The following is a 9512-nucleotide window of genomic DNA, read 5'->3' on the forward strand; positions in this document are numbered from 1 at the left end:
TGATTGGTGGCTTGATCCTGGGCAATCACACGCCTTGCGGTAGTACTCCGCTAGTGGAAATTGAGGGTGTGACAGATTGGTATCAGAGCCATTGGTTATAGTGAACTCGATTTTAAAAAGAAAAATCTTTTATGAGAAAACCCCTATAACCCGTTTTGTACTAATCGATCCGTAATGATACTACACTCCAAGTGCAAGACTCAGCTCTCTAGACTACATAGCATAAGTATATGCTTACTTGTTACTTACTTAGCATATTATGTGCTAGTATACTTAGTAATATATTACGTTACTTGGCTCTTTTCTAAGTGTTTACTTGGAAGCTTACGTACTATAGTTAAACTTCTTTCTATCTTCTTTCTCTCAATCATTCCGACGTCATTCTCATTCTGTGTTTTTGTAGGTGTGAAGAAAATGAGCGGACGCGGCAGAGGCAACATTAACATGACTCAGGACCAGCTGTCGGCCCTGATTAATGCCCGGGTAGCTGAAGCTATGGTAGCCCACCCAGGAGGTACAACTACCGTCCAACTCAATCTAGGATGTCTAGGTCCTATTCTTGTGTCATCTTACCATTCTTAAACTTATTCGTTTCTCCCAACGCGATCGGTCAACCTGCACCCGTTCAACCCCAAGCCTGCACATTCAAGGCGTTCATGGAGTGCAAGCCTTCCTCCTCCGACGGCACCGAAGGAGCGGTGGGCCTTCTCCACTGGATTGAGAAGGTCGAGTCAGTATTTGAGATTTGTGAATGCCCCGCCAATAATCGAGTGAAGTTTGCTACCGGTACTCTCAAGGGAAACGCGCTCTCCTGGTGGAACGCACAAGGTCAAATGCTTGCATTGACGGATGCAAACGCTACTCCCTGGAATGATTTCAAGGACCTAATCAAAGAAGAGTACTGCCACAAGGATGACATCCATAAGCTCGAGGTGGAGTACTATGACTTGAAGATGGTTGGGTCTGAAATTGAAGCATACACCAAGAGATCCAATGACCTGGCTGCTCTATGCCCCAACTTATTACAGCCTACCTACAAGAGGATTGGGCTATATCTTAAAGGTCTGGTCCCTGAGATTCAAAGCTTGGTAACCTCAGCCAATCTCGTCATGATTCAGCAAGTCATTCGTCTGGCACACCATCTTATCGACCAAGTTGTCGAACAGGGCAAGCTGCCCCAAAGAATCAGTGTTACTACAGGATTATCTGGTGAAAACAAGCGCAAGTGGTACAACAACAAAGGTTCCAACACCTCACAGCTTCAAGCTCAGCAAAGAAAGATCGAGGGCAACAAGGGTCCAAATCACCAAGGAAACCCACCAAATTCAGCAAGTGCAATCGACACCACTATAGGCAGTGTGAGAAGAACCGCTGCCAGCGGTGCAACAAGCTGGGACAAGAAGCTAAGGACTGAAGGAGCCCGTACCCAGCAAAATAAAATCGAACCTAGCAACAGAAGTAGTCACACTGGGGTAACATTAAGGGTTGTTTTGAGTGCGGTGATGAAGGGTACAGCAAGTAGAATTGCCCGCAGTTGAACCAGAACCAAAACAACAACAACAACAACAACAACAATGGGGACAACGGTGCAAGAGGGCAAGCATTTGTGATTGGAAAAGGGGATGCAATGAATGATTCCGACGTAGTAACGAGTAAGTATCAACTCGATGATCATTTTGTTTCTATACTGTTTGGTTCTAGAGCCGATGCTAGCTACGTATCGTTAAGTGTTAGTAAGATGCTTAAGTCCCCACCAACCCTCTTGAACACTAGGTACGTCGTTGAACTGGCCAATGGTAGAAATATCGAGGCTACTCATATCGTCATCAATTGTAAACTTGTGTTGTCCGGTGAGACTTTTTCCATCAATCCCATCCCTATTATTCTTGGAAGCTTCGACGTTGTCATTGGAATGGATTGGTTATCCCATCACTAAGCGAAAATACTCTGCCAAGAGAAAATTGTCTGCATCCCTCATTCTGTTGGTGAACCTCTTGATATTCAAGGCGAAAAGAGTGGTGCTGTTGTAGGCATCATCTCATTCTTAAAAGCCCAAAAGTGTTTGCGAAAAGGGCATACCACTATTCTAGCTCTCGTTATTGACCCCCAAATGAAAGAAAGAAGTTTGAAGATATTCCCATTGTTCTAGATTTTCCCGACGTATTGCCCGACATATTACCTGGTCTCCCACCTCACCGTCAAGTCGAATTTCAAATCGAGCTAACTCTTGGTGCGGCACCTATAGCTCGTGCGCCTTACCGATTAGCCCCAGCCGAACTGGAAGAAACACAATTGTAGGAGCTGTTAGATAAGGGTTTCATCCACCCTAGATCGTCACCCTTGGGAGCCCCCGTGCTTTTTGTCAAAAAGAAGGGTGGCACTTTCCGTATGTGTATCGACTACCTTGAACTGGACAAAGTAACTGTCAAGAACTGTTACCTATTTCCACGCATCGACGATCTATTCGACTAGCTGCAAGGGTTGAGTTTCTATTCCAAGATTGATCTAAGATTGGGTTATCACCAGTTGAGAGTCCGAGATGAAGACATCTCTAAAACGGCATTCAGGAATCGTTACGGCCATTACGAGTTTCTGGTTATGCCATTCGGGTTAACCAATGCACCCGCGGTTTTCATGGATCTCATGAACCGATTGTGCAAACCTTACCTTGATAAATTCATTATCGTATTCATCGACGACATCCTGATCTACTTGAAGAGCCAAGAGGAACACGAGCGACACCTACGTCTTATTCTGGAACTCCTTCGTAACGAACAACTCTATGCCAAGTTCTCGAAATACGACTTTTGGCTTCGTGAAGTCCATTTCCTCGGACATGTAGTTAATGAAGCTGGGATTCACGTCGATCCAGCTAAGATTGACTCTATCAATAACTAGGCTGCACCTAAAACTCCAACTGAAATCCGCCAATTTTTGGGCTGGCGGGTTACTGCCCTAGATTTATCGAAGGTTTCTCGGAGATCGCCAACACCTTACAACTCTAACCCGAAAGGGTATCGCCTATAAGTGGGGTGATGCTCAAGAGTCCTCATTTCAGCAGCTAAAGGAGAAGCCTTGTAGTGCACCTATTCTTTTGTTACAAGAAGGCACCGACGATTTCAATTTCTACTGCGATACGTCCATCCAAGAACTCGGATGTGTGTTAATGCACCGCGAGAAGGTCATTGCTTACGCGTCACGCCAACTCAAGGTTCACGAAAAGAACTACACTACCCACAACTTGGAACTGGGAGCTGTAGTATTCACACTCAAGCTATGGAGACATTACTTGTACGGTACCAGATGCATGATTTACACTGATCACAAGAGTCTCCAGCACATACTTGATCAAAAGGAGTTAAACATGCGACAACCCCGATGGGTCAAACTCCTAAATGATTACGAGTGTGCGATCAAGTACCATCCGGGAAAGGCAAACGTCGTAGTTGATGCCCTCAGCCGAAAATACACCAAACCCAAGCGTGTACGTGCACTTCAGTTAACCATTAATTCGAACCTTCCAGAACAAATTCGCAACGCTCAAGTCGAGGCACTGAAGGAAGAGAACCTGCTAGCAGAGTCCATGCGAGGCATGGAAAAGAAACTCGAACTAAAGAACAATGGCATCCACTACTTCATGGAACGTATCTGGGTTATATCCTATGGAAATCTCCGAGAGCTTATAATGGACGAAGCTCATAAGTCTCGTTACTCGATACATCCTGGATCCAATGAAATGTATCATGACCTCAAGACCCTATACTAGTGGCCGAACATGAAAGTAATCATTGCAAAGTATCTCAGCAAATTCTTGACATGTTCCAGAGTCAAGATTGAATACCAAAAGCCTTCTGGATTGTTGCAACAACCAGAGTTACCGAAGGGGAAATGGGAGCAGATTTCCACTGACTTTGTCACCGGTTTACCTATATTTCAAAGTAGAAATGACATTATCTGGGTGATCGTAGATCGCTTAACTAAATCAGCACACTTCCTCGCAATCAAGGAAACTGTCAAGTTTTCAAAACTTCCCAGTATTTACCTGAAGGAAGTAGTCGCTAGACATGGAGTGCCAATTGTCACACCCTGACCGCGTAATACAACAAACCGCAGCGGAAACATCGGGAGTGTCGTAACAGAATTATTGTTTCACAACACATGGTAATTGAAGTTTTGTTTTATTTCATTAATAGACACAATGTTTTGATACAAACCAAATAAGTACAATAATTGTCTTTCAGGTTTTAAGTCACTAAAGCCCGCGTCCATCCTATGTGAAGCAAACAATCAACAATCGCCATATAATAGAACCTGAAACATATGTGAAAACAGTCAGCATAAAAATGCCGGCGAGTACATAGGTTTTGTATGTCAAATTCATGGCTTTGAATTCATATTGCAATACCTCGACCAACTATGAGAGTTGTCGAGTATGTACCTTGAAATCTAAAAGTGTTTGATATTGCAATATGTTTTATCAACTTTACAAGTTGATATAAGTAAACCAAAACCATTTTAGCCATGAATCTTGACTGAAAACATTTGTCTTTGAAAACCAAGTAGTAAATCGTCTTGAAAGTAAACATTGCATGGTTTATATCTTTAAGTAAACCTCGTTGTGTGACATCGTTTGAAAACATTTGTCCAAAATCGTTCAAATCGTCCATGTTATAAACCATCGTTCACTCGTCCGTGTTTTAATTGTGAAATACAACTTGTGGTCGTTCTTTAATGAATACATTCAAACTTGTATGACTCGACTATACCACCCATGGGGTATCTTTAATAGGCCCTGAAAGACCTCTTTAACAAGACTAACAAACCAGCACATGATTTGTTAATCAGATAACAGTTTCTGTCATTCCCCAAACTACCCACCAAATCCAGTGAATAGCCTAGTAACAGGATTTGTCAGATCCTATGGTACCATAACATACTACTGGTCGGCTTGATCAAATTATTGAAATCGTCGTGTTTTATATAAACCATAGCATTTGTTTATAAAAACTTGAAAAGCATTTAGCACATATGAATCACCCCAAAACAATTGAAAGCAGTAAAAGAGGGGAACTATGTACTCACTTGAGATTGCAAGGTATCCTTGATTAAGTGAACTAACAATGCTCGGGAAATCAAGGAATCAAGTGGCACCTAGTATGGAATCACTATGTTAATAAATCGGGAGATCGGATAGAATGAGGTCTTGTAAACCAAATGAGTGTTGGAGCTCATATGATATGGTTTAACAAAGCCTACATTCTGATTTGAAACCTATCCTAAGTGCTTTTGACCCGTTATGACCCACTAAGGTAGTTTATGCTACTTTAACGCGTCATTTGCGCAAATACGCGTTCAGATGGTCTAACTAGTCCTATGAAAAGTCTAATATGCCTAAACGTGTTTCTTTATGTTGCATAATCAGTTTAAGTGTTAAAATTTGGGTTACATATGCTTAAATTGAAATTATGCGCAAAAAGGGCATTTTGGTCATTTCCTAAGGCATATAAACTACCTATCATACAACTAATTAAATGAGGTGACCATAAGGTATAACCTCAGAAGGTTATTCCCTATACAACTATGGTCACAAAATATGTTTGGTCGGATCCTAATGATCGACCAAACGGGTCGGGTTCAAAAGTCTAAGCGGTTGTCGAGACCGCTTGCCTTACGACCCTAATCAAGCACTAAACTAAAAGTGACGAGTTAAACATGTTAAAACTTGTTTAACTAAGTTAGAAAACTGATTTAGTATCAAAACAAAGTGTTTTGATACCCGAAAATAGTTTCGTCGCAAAATGCACATAATTGTGCATTTTCACCGAAACTTTGACTCGTCACTTCGACTAGTCAACGTGGTAATCAGTAGGTATAGTCGCAATGGACTATAACCATCGTAATTATGCTCATGTTGCAAAGTTCAATTGAACTTTGACTTGACCAATTCATGGTAAAAACCGAAAGTCAAACGGTAGTCACACTGTTTGACTTTCAGCTTGTAATTGCTGAAATGAATGAACAAGACATGAAAGAACACTTACAAGTGCTCTTAGGCTGGAAAAATGACTAGAAAAACTCAGGTAAGAAGCCTCCAACAAAGTGGTAGCCTCTACTTAGAGTTTGTAGAGAGAAGAATGAGAAATGAGCAAGTCTTCTGGGCAGAATTTGAGGCCTATTGATGTGTATAAAATGCAACATATAAATTACATCAAATGAGGCATAAAACTAACCCTTTTTAAGTACTAATGTTGGAAAAAGAGTGTTTTTGTCTTCCTTTTGTATTTTCAGGATGAAATGAGCTCAAATACATAAAAGAAGCAAAAAGACAGCTAATTCTAGCATAACTACAAGAAAAGGAACAAAAGTAGATTGCCCGAACCCTCAACAGCATCCTCCCAAGCAAAGAAGAGAAAACAGAAGACTGAACACGCCCCGTGCTCAGCCAGCACGGGGCCGTGCCCAAGAAGCAGCAGAAAAAACAAACCTGTAGAAGCTTCTATTGCCCACCACGGGGCCGTGTCCAGTGAGCACGGGGGCGTGGCGAAAGTACAGCAGGCGCATTAATTGTAATTGCGAATTACAATTAATGAAGAAAGAGAGTGTCAGACGGGCACGGGGGCGTGTCCAGCGGACACGGGGCCGTGCCCAGCCTTCTGTTCAGCCTATAAATAGGAGTGCTTGGTTTCATTCCAACTCATCCCTTGGCACACCACCTCTCTCACACTTCATCCACCACCCACCACCACCATAACACCATCATCCACCCCCATCATCCATTGTTCATCGTAGATTGTGTGAGTCGTCTCGGTATCCAAGATTGATAGTAAGAGTTCTTGACAATCAAGGCCATGTTTGCCTAAGTCTCTTACATCACTTGGTGAAGACAAGTGTTTAGTATAGTACTTTTTATTTTTAATCTTTTGCACTTTTTATTTGGTTTTGTATTAATGACTTTAATAACTAGTTACTTATGTTGAAGGTGATCTTTCCTTATCGTTTGTCCGTGGTGTCTTGGCATTATTTTACTGTCTATATAAAATAAAAGATTTTCACCATTCATATCTCCACGGTCTATATGGAGGTATGTTGGCTACCTGGTCGGGGGTTAAGGGAACGGTTTGGTAAGGGTCTTGCCCTTGTTCAGCGTTTAGAAGTCCTGCAAGGGACCTGGGTCAAATTTAGTAGGATCTCCTTCAATGCCCATAGGTATTGGATGGCGGGGATCCAAACTCTTTGACCCCCTCATAAGTTAACTACTATTAATACTATAACCCGGCTATTTAGGACTGTATCCCTGCTGACTCAGACTACTTAGCCGAGGGTAACGTCACCGCCAAAAGCGGGGCCTACCATAATTTGCATTAATAACTTAATTCATTATCTTCCAATAATCCAACCCTTTAGGATTGTATCCTTGCTGACTCAAACTACTGGGTTGAGGGTAACGTCGTCTCCAAAAGAGGGGCCTACTACAATAACTAAGATAATCTCTTAAACAAGTGCAAAAGTGCGAAAATAATCAAAGGTTATACTAATACACGAGTCGGATCCAAGTGATTCATCTTGTCTATCTGTTTTTATTTTATTTTTATTTTTCAGCATTTAGTTAGTTTTTATTTTTCTAGTTTAAAAACCTTTTCTAACCTTTTTGATTTGATTAGACGTTGAGGATAAACCGGTACTAAAAGCTCTTGTGTCCTTGGACGACCTCGGTATCTTACCAACAATATACTACGTCCACGATGGGTGCACTTGCCCATATGTGTGTTTAGTGTTAGTAAATATCGTGTTTTATAAATTTAAAACTTGGCTAAAAGTGTAAAAAGGGCTTAAAAATATACATCAAAAATATATCACACTTCACGCACATCAAGTTTTTGGCGCTGTTGCCGGGGACACAAGGATTTTGAGAAAGTTAGGAATCAACGGCCTAATCAGATTTTTATTTTTCTTTTTAATTTTTTTTTGGATTTTTTAGATTTTCAGCTTCTGCAGAGCTCAGCACGGGCCGTGCCTGGTCGGACACGGGCCGTGCCCAGCGTCGTTACTGGCAGTTTTTAGTTTTCCAAGTTACAGAAGGCTGACCACGGGGCTGTGTCGGTGCAACACGGGGTCGTGTCCAACTTTCCAGTAACTAGGATCTGGAAAACAATCACTGTAACTCCGACCACGGGCCGTGTTCACTGAACACGGGGCCGTGGTGAACCTTCTGACCAGCATTCTTTTCTGTTTTTATTGCAGGACTTGGAACCAGACGCCAATCCTACCTAGTGTATGAGCTCCAGTTTTAATAAGGACATAAAAGAACCTCTAGAAGAACCCGAACGCTTTCTCAGAAAAAGATTAAAAGCTAAAAACCAAGAGAAAGTTTCGGGTGATCCACCTCCAATGGCGGACCAACGTACCCTCATGGATTATCTACGACCCACTGTAGGTAACCTAGGCGCCACTATCAATGCTCCGAATGTTGAAGCTAATAACTTTGAACTTCGGCCGCATTTGATACAAATGCTCCAAAACTCCGCAACCTTTCATGGGCTTGCGGACGAGCATCCCCATCTACATATTACTAATTTCTTAGAAATATGTGATACCTTTCGGATCAATGGAGCATCAAATGACGCCATCCGCCTTCGAATGTTTCCTTTCTCACTAAAAGACCAAGCGAAAGCTTGGCTCAACGCCCTCCCAGCTGGATCGGTAAACACCTGGGATGAAATAGCCCAAAAATTTCTATATAAGTATTTCCCTCCCGCTAAAACGGCTAAATTAATGACTGAAATTAATACATATTCACAAGAGGACGGGGAATCCTTATATGAAACTTGGGAAAGGTTCAAGGAACTATTACGCAAGTGTCCACATTATGGCCTTGCGATATGGCAACAAGTATCCACTTTCTATAATGGATTGTTGCCACACACAAGGCAGACACTTGATTCTAGCTCCGGGGGACTTTTAGGTAATCGCCGACCGCATGAAATATATAACCAAATTGAGGAAATTGCTCAAACCAATTTTCAATGGCACACCCCCCGAGGCAATAAATCCATTGCCCCGGGCGCCCATAAGGTTGATGAAAGCACTTCTTTACAAGCCCAAATCGAGGCCCTTTCTTCAAAAATAAAAAAATTAGAAATGACAAAAACAGTCTCGGTTATGGCTTGTGAAGGGTGTGGTGGGCCACATGAAAATTGGAGTTGTATGAAAGAAACGGACGATCAACAAGAATCGGTAAGCTACATTGATAATAGACCTAGGCCGTCGGGTCCTCCAACGGGCACCTACAACCAAGGATGGCGAAACCACCCAAACCTTGGTTGGAGAGAACCCGGCAATAGTAGTAACCAACAAACCCAACGAACAAACTTTCAACAACCAAGAAATGAGTCACAAAATTTCACTCAACAACAAAGTGGACGAGAAAGGCTTGAAGATACTGTATCTCGCCTCATCTCCGACACTGAAAAGAAAAACTCGGAAAGATTTCTACAATTAGAATCAAATTTTAG

General features: G+C 42.0%; 1 non-coding gene across 1 annotated transcript; it reads right to left on the minus strand.

The window, feature by feature from the left end:
- Nucleotides 1-8766: 8766 nt before the first annotated feature.
- LOC118483488 lies at nt 8767-8873 on the minus strand. Its single transcript, XR_004870777.1, has one exon. It is a non-coding gene; the product is annotated as a small nucleolar RNA R71 (small nucleolar RNA).
- Nucleotides 8874-9512: the final 639 nt, after the last annotated feature.

The sequence above is a fragment of the Helianthus annuus genome, chromosome 10, assembly GCF_002127325.2.
Source record: "Helianthus annuus cultivar XRQ/B chromosome 10, HanXRQr2.0-SUNRISE, whole genome shotgun sequence".
Lineage (NCBI taxonomy): Eukaryota > Viridiplantae > Streptophyta > Magnoliopsida > Asterales > Asteraceae > Helianthus > Helianthus annuus.